Consider the following 12067-nt stretch of genomic DNA (forward strand, 5'->3'; position numbering starts at 1 on the left):
GTCTTCTTGATTCCCACTGGGTAACACCATAACAATACGTCCCTCACTCCACTGCCATAGGATGGGAGAAGAGAAAGGGGTATACAACAAACAACTTGTGTTGATTGCATTAAACAAGCAATCTTACACATGGCATGGCAACATGTCTGACCCATTTATAAAAAAAGTCCGTACTTCAGTTCTCGTAGTTAATATTGAATTAAGTTAAAATAGAAAGTACACAACATATCTGGGTTAAATAATTCACCATAGCAAAAGTTGTTCTGTCCAAGTAATCTTTTTTCATTAACCCAAACAGATTCTGAAAAAAGTTTCTTCATTCCACAATGTTAAAGGTTTGATCCTGCCCTTCCCTCCTACACAATGACAAGCATCACTCCTTATACCATAAAAGTAGCTGCTACACATGCAGGCACAAGTGCTGTAGTGGTTTTTCAAGAAATTCATAACTATATTATACACCTCTGCATCAGAGATCTTTTGTGGCTAAAGCATTCCCTCTGAGACTGACACCACTTTTTTGTCTGAGTCAGAGGCGCGCACAATAATTGTAACTGATTTTGTTCATTTGCGAAAGTGTGTAGCATATGAATGATCATGACTGGGTTAGGAAACTGGGGTCTCTGTCAAAAGGTTTTTATGAATCACCTTTCTTCTTCCGTGTATATTTTACTACCATCAAGTCTCTGGGCAGTATCCTCAGACTGAGGATTTTGGACTATGGCCATTTTTCCATGTTTAAAACAATGTAAAAACATGCCTAATAGCAGTGTGAGCAATACTGTTATTGTTTCCTGGCAACCAGCTTCAGGGCATTCCAGCAAAAAAAGTGGCCCAAATAATGAATAGAAGCAATAATGTGGTTTGTGGTGTCTAACAAAATGGTTTCAATTCTGCTTTGTCATGTTTATCTTGTTTTTTTTTTTAATCAAATTATACCATAACTCCTCAGGTTAATGTTTGTAGACCCAAATCAGTAAATCCACACTTGGGACCAGATTATCTTTCAAAGCTACAGGACAGAAACCAGCATTATTTATTGGTCATCACAGATGCAGAGTGGCATTGCTGGTTTTACCCAACGTCCCAAATAGGAATTTGCACTGAGGGCTAGAATAGAACACATAAAGATGCAATAAACATCAAGAATGTGTGATCAGTTGTTGAACTCAACAACTTTCCACATGGACTCACATGCAACAGGATTCAGGTGGTCCAAGGATAGATGAAAGCAGATTATTAAGGTTATCATCATCTTTATATCTCTGTGTAAGGGCCTGATCCAAAACCCACTGACTTAATAGGAAACTTTCCACAGTTGACAAGAAGGGGTGAGTATCAACAGAGGGTAAATTACTTTTTGTAGTGCTAATGAGGCCAATTCAGTCAGGGTGGATGTGGCCCATTCCCAACAGTTGACAAGAAGGTGTGAGTATCAGAGAGGAAATTACTTTTTGTAGTGTCCCAGCCACTCCCAGTCTTTATTCAGGCCTAATTTGATGGTGTGAAGTTTGCAAATTAATTCCAGTTCTGCAGTTTCTCGTTAAAGTCTGTTTCTGAAGGTTTTTTTGTTGAAGAATGGCCACTTTTAAGTCTGTTATGGGATGTCCAGGGAGATTAAAGTGTTCTCCCACTGGTTTTTGAATGTTACAATTCTTGATGTCTGATTTGTGTCCATTTATTCTTTTGCGTAGAGACTGTCCGGTTTGGCCAATGTACATGGCAGAGGGGCATTGCTGGCACCCCTTCTTGTCAACTGTTGAAAATGGGCCACATCCACCCTGACTGAATTGGCCTTGTTAGCACTGACCCCCCACTTGGTAAGGCAACTCCCATCTTTTCATGTGCTGTATATTTATACCTCCCTACGGTATTTTTCACTCCATGCATCTGATGAAGTGTGTTATAGCCCACGAAAGCTTATGCCCAAATAAATTGGTTAGTCTCTAAGGTGCCACAAGGACTCCTCGTTGTTTTTACCTCAATAGGATACTGAATATAAGGTGTAATACTTCCTTGAAATGGTGGACAATTTAGTGTAAGTGAAATAAAGAGGAACTGCATATGAGCTTACAAAGCACATTAATGTAACATTATATTTACTGAAATGTAGCAAGCAACTAAAAAGTACTAAGAAAGTCAACAAACTGTAAACAGTGACATATGTGGATGAGCCATCAAAAACAGGTCATCAGGGAGATAACTTGTGAATATACTCAGTCCTCTCCATATACTGAATCTCCATTAAAATCATCTAATTTAACACAGAAAAAAGCCAAGACTGGTTTATTAGCATAAAATCCCAAAATAAATAGATATGTCACTGACACTGAAATCTTAGTTTCACTGGATATAAAGAGCTGCTTCCAGGCCGTCCTTCTGAAGTAATTCTTTGTCATTGACGATGCAGTGCAGCCACGGCTGGCCTGGGTCAGCTGGCTTGAGCTGCGAGGCTAAGAATTGCTGTGCAGACGTTCAGTCTCCAGCTGCAGCCCAAGCTCTGAGACCCTCCATTCTCACAGGGTCTCAGAGCTTGAGCTCCAACCCAAGTCCAAATATCTACACGGCAAGTTTTCAGCCCCGGAGCCTGAGTCCAAGTCAGCTGACCCAGGCCACTGAAGGTTTAATCCCTGTGTAGACATAGCTTGTTAGTAACATCACTCAGGCCTGCAAGAGAAAACTAACACCAGAAAAGTATTTTCAATTTCTTATGAGTGAAACAAGACTACTTCTTAGCTACTTACAAAACTCCTACTAATTCTAGGTATTTAAGACTTGTATAACAACAATTCTGATGTTAAGATCCTTGTATTCTCTTCCTTCTCAAAAAAAACTGTTGTGATGCTGACCTAGCAAGGGTTAAGCAACCAGCAGGCTGGGTGACCTGGAAGCAACCCTTAAGGACATTTTAGAAGAGTATTGAAATGGTAAACAGAGCCATTCCTTGTAGTTATCAAAGTCACGGTTAAGTAGACCAGATTCTTTAATATGTATGCCTGTATTGTTAGAGAATCAAAGCGTAGATACTAACTGTATTTGCCTACCGTTCATCGATTTCAGCTTCCATATTTTAAAAGGTTCATAGTTGTTCTTCCATTTGGGGGGGGGGGGGTTATGCAACTTAAATTAATTTCCATGAAGAGGCAACCCAAGCCTACAATCTGGATCTGCTGTCATTACTGAATTCATGATCATGTGGGTTTTTTTGAACATTCAAATTGGCAATACATTTTCTTTTTGTGTATGTGTGCAAGTTTTCATTTGCTGACTGAGCCTCAACATTCCCACAAATCTGTGAAAATAGTTTGGTAAGGATATTAATGAAATTCTAGCAATTCCAGTACATTAATAGAAGTTCTCAAACTGTGTCTGCAGTACTTGAATGCGGACTCTGTCCTTATATCCCATTTCTCTTTTTGAGTTAATTCTACCTGACACATACCCTAAGTTTAGAAAATCTGGTAAATATATTTTCTCCATATCACATACCATTATAGATGTTTTTCATTTTTGTTATTAAGGATTTAGTATTGGTATTAAAATAATAATTTTCACTTGTATAGATGCATTTATATAATGCTCCAAGGATTTCAGAGAACTTTACAAACATTACTCTTGTATTGTTGAATACTTTAGTAAATTTAAATTAATTTTAATAGTATCTGTAGCCAAAGCAACTATTTTTTTTAAATAAAAAAGCAAATGCTTATTTGCTTAGTTACTGCATAGTCAAACTGATGTTGCCGCAGCCTGGCCTAAAATCTTTGAGGAGAGTTTCTTTAGAAAAGACATTAATATGTAGCCCTATGTGTCTTTTGGGGGAAATGTCTCACTGGTTAAGCCAAGCAAATGGAAGAATTATTTTGTTATTTATGCAATGTTGTTTTAAAGTGAAACATCAAAAGAGAAGGAAAAAAAGGATATTCAGTCCACTGAGACTTGCTTCTGTTTGAGATTTTCCCCAAAATCAACACATATTGAATAGCTAAAATAGAATTGCACTATAATGTTTCATCACAGAGACATATTTCAGATGTTAAGTGTCATATCTGCGAAAGTCTTTTTTCATTATTAGAATACCTCATGTACCCACAACTGTTTTCCCACACTTATTGACAGGGAATGGTGTCATGCAATGGAGACAATGATCCAGATTCACCTTCTCCCCACCCCCAAAACAACCTATGAATTCTTCAGTGAAACAGCATGGGCAAATATAGCATAAGGCCTGAGGTTTAAAGAAGAACTTATCCAAATTAAAATTTCATAGGCATTAAATATATTATGGCAAAATTTTAACTAAAAGTCTTCTACACTTAACAGAATTCCAAGTCTTGCTATATTTTTCTCACAATAATAAATAGTCCTTATATTTTAAAAACACAATGCAAATAGGTGCCATAAACACAGAACAATTATGTGCAGCTGTAATTAATAAAGAATGATTGTTTTATGATTTTCACATTAATATTCTGATGCATGTGCAACCTCCATACAAAGCTACAAGAGATATCTATGCATATTTGAGGGATGACCATATAATGAAATCAATTTGTGTTTTTCTATTTAATGAATCATTATAATATTTTCAAGACAATGCAAAAGCCTAAGTTTCAGTTAGATAGTTACATTCTGGCTACCGTTCTAGATTCTATTGTTTTGCACTATTGATCAAAGGTTTCCAACTGCTATCCCAGAAGAAGCTGCATTTTAATGATGGATGAAGTAATAGCACGGTGCTTATATAGCACAGTGATTGGCATGAAAATAGATTAGATAAGCAAGATGCTGATTCCTGATTACATATAGTTTGCAATTTTAATTAAAGCACAAAAAAGTGACATTAGGAATGATATTCTGAATGTGAAGATAAGTTCAAAAAAGTTAGGAAATGCCAGAATAAAGCTTGTCCATGCTCCCTCATACATTGACACAGTCTTTAATTACATGATCCCATAGTATTTTTTCCACAGGACACTTGCCTCAATGAGTTCACAGAATGGACAGGACTTAATCAATCAGGCAGCTGTTCCATATTTATTTTTATCCTCCTCATTCGTTGTGTTGCTCCCAAGCCTTGGTTACTTTACATCCTGAACTAAATAAGGATTTTTTTTTATTTCTTCATGGGTTTTCCCTATTGAGCTCATCATCATAACGCAGTGCCTCAAACAAACAAATTAATTTATCTTCAGAACACCCCTTTTAAGTAGGGAAGTATTAGTATCCCCATTTTACAGATGAGCAACTCTGGCAAACAAAGATTAAGACAAAAATCTCCAAAAGTATCCACTAACTTTGGAAGTCACAATGACTGCATGTCTATTTTGAGAGTGAAGGATTGATATTTCGGAGGTCCTGACCACCCACCACTCCCCTTGATTTCAGCTGGAGACGTGAATGCTCAACCCTTCTGAGAATCTGGTCCGAGCGGTCTCAAATCGGGACTCAGATAATGGGTCATACAACTGAAGGCCATTCCTGGAAAGACTGGGTTATATACCTGTAACTGGAGGTTCTTCAAGATGGGTGTTCCCTATCTGTATTCCACACATGGGTGTACATGGGCGCTATGCACCCGAGTCAGTCCGTAAGTGTTTCTTAGCAGTGTTCGTTGATCCACATGTGTCGTGCATCTCCTTCTGTTCTCAGCCGAGAATATAAGAGGTAGTGCGGGTCAACGCCTCTCCAGTTTCCCTCTTACCATTATAGAATCCAGTCCAAAGCAGAGGAAATGTTGGGGTAGTGGGGTCCACACATCTCAAAGAACCTCCAATTATAGGTAAAAACCTCCTCCTTCTTCTTCTTCAAGCGATGGGCCCTATTGCACACATAGATGACTCGCGAGCAGTGATCAGCACAGACAGTGCATTTGAGGATGCCAATGGAAGTGCCGTCTGCAGTACATCCTGGTGCATGGCTGCATCTGTAGCTTCTGTTTGTGCGATGGCATAGTGTGTCGTGAATGTACGTCAGATCACCACACCACTGAACACATATCCTGCCAGGACACATTGGCCAGTGAGGCTGAGGTGGCAGCCTGCACCCATACAGAGTGCTTTGTGACTCTGTCAGGCAGGAGTATGTTGGATCATTTGTAGCATTCACAGATGCACCCCGAGGCCCATTTGGAGATTCACTGGGACAAGAGGGCTTTGCCCTTTGGCCTGTCAGTGATGGTCATAAATAGTTTTGGCAATCTGCAAAATAGTCGAGTCCTGTGGAGGTAGAATGCTAGTGTGTGACAGATGTCGAGGGAGTGCAAGGCTTTGTCAGTGGAGGTGGTGTGTGGCTTGGGGTGGAAAACCAGACGGTGGATAGACTGATTGAGGTGAAACTCAGACACCACTTTTAGAAGGAATTTAGGGTGCAGCCATAAGGACACCTTGTCCTTGTGGAATATCATGTGTGTTTGGGGGGAGGGGTCCGCCATCATGGCTGAGCGTTCACTGACTCATCTGGCCGAAGTAATAGCTACTAAGAACGCCACTTTCATTGAGAGGTGGGAGAGGGAGCATGTTGCTAGTGGTTCAAAGGGTGGCTTTGTGAGGGTGGAGAGAATGAGATTAAGGTCCCAAGGGAGCATAGGCTACAGCACTGGTGGAAAGGTGTTCAGTAAAGTTTTCAATATTTCACTGAAATTATCTTTGTATTCTCCACTTGTTAAGATTGGTGCCTTAGTTACCATGGGTCATATCCTGGCCCCACTGAAGTCAATAGCAAAATCCCACTGACTTTAGTGCAGCCATAAATCCAACTGAAAAGGACTCAAATGGAACCTAAAACCTCTAAATATAGCCTAAAAGAGCTTTTCCTTCCAGGAAAGTGTCTGACTCTAAAAGTATATCATCTTGGGTCCATCCAGAGCTAGGAGCGAGTATTATGTGCATCCCTGTGGAAAGCTGGGGATGTCCTTTTCCTTCTTGGGCTCAGTTCTCCCCTGTGTTTGAGTTCTGCTCAGTGCAGCACAGGAAGGACAATCAGGCAATTGGTTATGCTCCCTGATTCTGCGCTGGCCCAGTCTCAGCAAAAGATTTTGCAACTTTATCAAAAGAAGCAAATTAAAAAAAAAAAAAAAACCTGTGGAAATCTGCCTTGCTTATCCCTTTTTTTGTATCTTCTAATTAGCAAATAGCACAATTTACTAATTACTAATAGATGGTATGTCTAGTAAGTAATTATCACAATAATTTTGCTGACAGTAATGCCAAGAGCAGACTACATTTTGTTCAGGAGTTACTTCATTATCATTTAAATATTCATGGATTTAAAAGACAGCACAGAGTCCCTCTAGTCTATACTTCTCTGTAGCATTTAATTTATAGAAGCCATCATCCCAGCACTAATATTTACAGAATTCAAGTTCAACTCATGCTGGCTAGTGTATATTTATTTAATAGCTGTTTCAAAAGAGTAAAGTTCAATGGAATTTTTTTTGCAGTAAGTCCTATCTGAATTTCTGTAAGTTTTATTTGCTTGCTGGTTTATAAATGGGGAATTTCACAGGTGAGTTTTCTAAGTTGGTGCTAATGTTACCATTGGAATCCCTGAGAATTTTGTATCCCTGGGGATTTCTACTTTCAGGCAAATGACGGTTCAGCTGTGAGGATATATACTTTCCTGGAATCAATGTGCTCTCTGGGTATTAACTATTGGCTTGCGGAGAGCTCCCATAAAGCAGGCCATAGACATGGCCTCATATCTGGGTCTGATCTAAATATTTTTAGTGTATAGTTCACCCATGCTGGGTGGGCTATGTAACCATCCATTTCAGCGTGGAAGCTATTTCCCCTCACTAGCTATTTCAAAACCCATGATGATGTATTTCTATCCAGCCTCCAAAGATTGTAGAAATCCACTGGATTTTATCAGTCTCCCTATTGGTTTCTTTAAAGGGGAAAGGGTAAAAACAAATTCTGCTATGTGCAACTGTAATAACCATTCCATCACACATCATCAGTAGGGTTTGAACCACGAACTTTCAGCATCTAGTGCCACCATTTGAGCTACAGGTCTAAGTGCATTGGTTAGCAGCAGGAGAAGGGTTTTATCTCAGAAGAAGGATGGAGCACGGCTCAGTCCAGATCCCGGGTCCTGGAGGGGTCAGTAGAGGGGAACCCAGCATTTCATGTCTCACTAAAGTTTAACCTATAAGCAGCATAATCTTGAGAGCTCACTGAATTTTCAAGCTCCATTGGCATAGCATTCATATAACTCTTCAGCAGAATTTAGTGGATTTTTAAAAAAGTTTTAGCATGCTTCCAAATGCAGCAATAACTACTCAAAAGTCACCTGTTTCATTCTTTGCACTCTTTAGTAAATCTAGAGCACTGAAGGCTCTGAAAGTGGCAAGACAAACCAAACACCTCCATCTCAGAGATATTAAGGGATAATGTTCCACCAGGAAATGCTCAAACTTTTGTGAAAAATTATTCAATATGGCTCATTTTACATCTATGCGTATCTTAACTATTTTATTGACATTTGTCACACACAACTGGGCAGATCTGGCCCAAAGGTCAAAATCCAAAAACAATGCCCCCTCTACACTCGTTTCTTTAAAGAAGGTGGAGCCCCAAGGCAGCTGCAGGTGCCCGTCGGCAAACTTGGGGGAGATGTCACAGGTGCTATACTTGCCCCACAACCTATTCTGCCTAGTGGCTTCAGAGTATGTCTTTCCCCTATCTACTCCTAGTAGTATTGGTCTGACAGAACAGAAGTCTCTGCCAATGAATTTCAGGTTTGCCAACAGGGGCTGCTGGCGCCTCAGGAAAAGAGTTGATAGTGCTACTCCTTAGACACCCTCAGGGTCTATATCGACCCCTCTCCTTGCCCCCTCTCAAGCTAACAATGACCAAAGGCAAATCTGTCTTTGAAGGTGTGTCTTATACTGCAATTACTTAGGACTTATAAAATATTATACCAACTTAACCTCAGATGTTAACCATGTTGGAATGGAACTACCTAAGGAGTTAACAGAAATCAATATAGGAATATGGTATTTTAAAACAATTAAGTCTTTCCTGTATATAAGGATCAGGTGGATTTTGCTTACTTTTAATGTAAGAGTCTATGAGCTAGCTATGTGGCAGTTCTTAGGCTTTAACTACTGCAAATTGATGCAATTCTAACTTCTGAAGATGAAAAGACTAAAATATGCCACAAAAGAAAATAAATACACCTCTACCCCAATATAACGCTGTCCTCGGGAGCCAAAAAATCTTATTGTGTTATAGGTGAAACCGCGTTATATTGAACTTGCTTTGATCCGCCGGAGGGCGCAGCCCCACCTCCCCAGAGCACTGCTTTACCGAATTCGTATTATATCGGGGTAGAGGTGTATTTAAAAACTGGATAATCTCAGAAAAGCACTTTAATACTAAACAAATGCAAGTAAAACAACTGTCGTTTTCTTTCAATCAGTGATGCAAGGTGTAAAAGGAAAAAATATTTTGAGCCAAAAAATGTGTCTGAAATGGAATCTAAAATAAACTACCACATGAAATAAAATGTTTGGCTTCTCTCATAATTCTTTGATTTGACAATTATCAAGATCTTACATGGTTTGTTGTTTTATACTATTATCAGCAGAAGTTTCCAATGTAAGATTTCAGAAAAAAAACAGATGCTTAAATTTCATGAAATTATTTAACAAAATTTACATGGTACAAGCTGGTGGAGCAGACACGGTTAGTGCTGGATGCAGTTCAGCCAGAATGTCAAACAATTCCTGGGTGAACCTGTAACCTGGCAGTAGAATTTATCAAGATCAAAAGTAGACCTGCTTCCTGGTGTCAAACTCTAACTTGGAAAGAACAATTTATACCACATAAGAAGGAGATAAGTAATCAATAGACTAAATCACAGCCAAAGATTTACCCTACCCTCCCACATTTATTGGCTTTCAACCAAAGCAGCAGATGTCTATGCTTTAAAACTGAATGCAAAAATTATGAGAATTAGTTTTAACTCACAGCATCATTTATTTGGCACTCTATTTATTATTATCTTTGAATTCTTGGTTAGCCCCAGAACATATTTATCTGGCTATTATTTTATCTTATCTTTTTCAAAAGTTATTTAAAGATAAATAGGATTTAAAAGAAAACCCCTATCTACCAGTAGATTTTTAAAATTTAGGTTGAGAGAAAAGCTTGGGTATTTTTATAGTTACTAATCAAACCTCACCTTTCCTTTCTTACTGAATTGAATTCTACCATATTGCCATCATTCCTCCTCCTAGTGGTTTAATTAAGCAGAACTCTTATGAAACATAGCTACTTAACTAAATTGCAGCAGTCATTTATTTTGTATTAAAATATCACATTTTGAAAGACGCAGCAGTTTTCTGAGCTCAGAATCCACTGTAATGCCTCTAGAAATTAGAAGCCAAACTAAATCCACAACTCATACAGTTGGTTACATTCTGGATCTGGTGTTGGAATCGGAGAATAGGCAATTGGAAATTATAATTACTTCATGACCCGTCTTGTCAGGCCATGAAACCTCTTTTAATTATCAGGCTCCAGAAGTTAATAGAACCAGAGGGTTTCCAGTGGCCTCTCAGAGAGAATGTTGTTCCTCAAATAGGCCACACTCTCAGAGATTTGATAGCAAATACTCACCAGCAACCACACATCACTGAACAAAAGCACTGACCCAGGAACCTATCCTTGTAACAAAGCCTGATGCCAACTCTGTCCACATATCTATTCAAGTGACATCATCATAGGACCTAATCACATCACCATACCATCAGGGGCTCGTTCACCTGCACATCTACCAATGTGATATATGCCATCATGTGCCAGCAGTGCCCCTCTGCCATGTACATTGGCCAAACCGGACAGTCTCTACGCTAAAGAATTAATGGACACAAATCTGACATCAGGAATCATAATACTCAAAAACCAGTGGGAGAACACTTTAACCTGTCTGGTCATTCAATGACAGACCTGCGGGTGGCTATCTTACAACAGAAAAACTTCAAAAACAGACTCCAACGAGAGACTGCTGAGCTGGAATTGATATGCAAACTAGATACGATCAACTTAGGATTGAATAAGGACTGGGAATGGCTGAGCCATTACAAACATTGAATCTATCTCCCCTTGTAAGTATTCTCACACTTCTTATCAAACTGTCTGTACTGGGCTAGCTTGATTATCACTTCAAAAGTTTTTTTTCCACTTACTTAATTGGCCTCTCAGAGTTGGTAAGACAACTCCCACCTGTTCATGCTCTCTGTATGTGTGTATATATATCTCCTCAATATGTGTTCCATTCTATATGCACCCGAAGAAGTGGGCTGTAGCCCACGAAAGCTTATGCTCTAATAAATTTGTTAGTCTCTAAGGTGCCACAAGTACTCCTGTTCTTTTTGTGGATACAGACTAACACGGCTGCTACTCTGAAACCTGCATATGGAAGCTATATTCACAGCTTTTTAACTACTCTCACTAGTGCGAAGCTCCTTCTTTCTAAATTCACAGCAGAAACTGTTTCTCTCTACCACAATACATAACCATTAACATATAATGAAATCAAGTTTAGGCAGAAAAAGTTTGTTGGGAATAGAAGATAAGCACCTTACTTCCTCAAATTGACTGCATGGCCTTTTAACGCGCGGAACATTTCTTCGGATCAAGCCAGCAGTCACCTTGTAATGCCTAACTCATAATTCATCATATTCTCCACCCTTTAAGGCAGAGCTTATCCTTGAGCTGTCCACATGATGGGACATGAGCCAAGGCAACAAGCTGGGCACTATACAACCATTCTTTACAAATACGAACTAAAAAAAAATCTCCTTACTGTGCAAAAGTACATAAACACATAATAAATGAAACATTAAAAAAAGTCACTGATCAGAATGGCAGCTTCTCAAGAAGTGTGTTCTGGATATAAGATTGGAGGAAGGGATCTGTTAGTTTATATTGGCTATACTCTCTGTTATATCTAAATCTAGCAGAGTTCACGAAGCATTTTTTATCTGAAAAGAAGCCATGATGTGGAAATAGCATTACATAATTCTAAAGGTGAGTCAGGTTCAATTTTTTTTATAAAC

General features: G+C 39.0%; 1 protein-coding gene across 5 annotated transcripts in view; it reads right to left on the reverse strand.

The window, feature by feature from the left end:
* LTBP1 (latent transforming growth factor beta binding protein 1) overlaps positions 1–12067 on the reverse strand; it is a 324664-nt gene that overhangs the window by 221439 nt on the left and 91158 nt on the right. The window lies entirely within an intron of this gene.

Source organism: Trachemys scripta, chromosome 3, assembly GCF_013100865.1.
Source record: "Trachemys scripta elegans isolate TJP31775 chromosome 3, CAS_Tse_1.0, whole genome shotgun sequence".
In the NCBI taxonomy this organism is placed as follows: Eukaryota; Metazoa; Chordata; order Testudines; family Emydidae; genus Trachemys; species Trachemys scripta.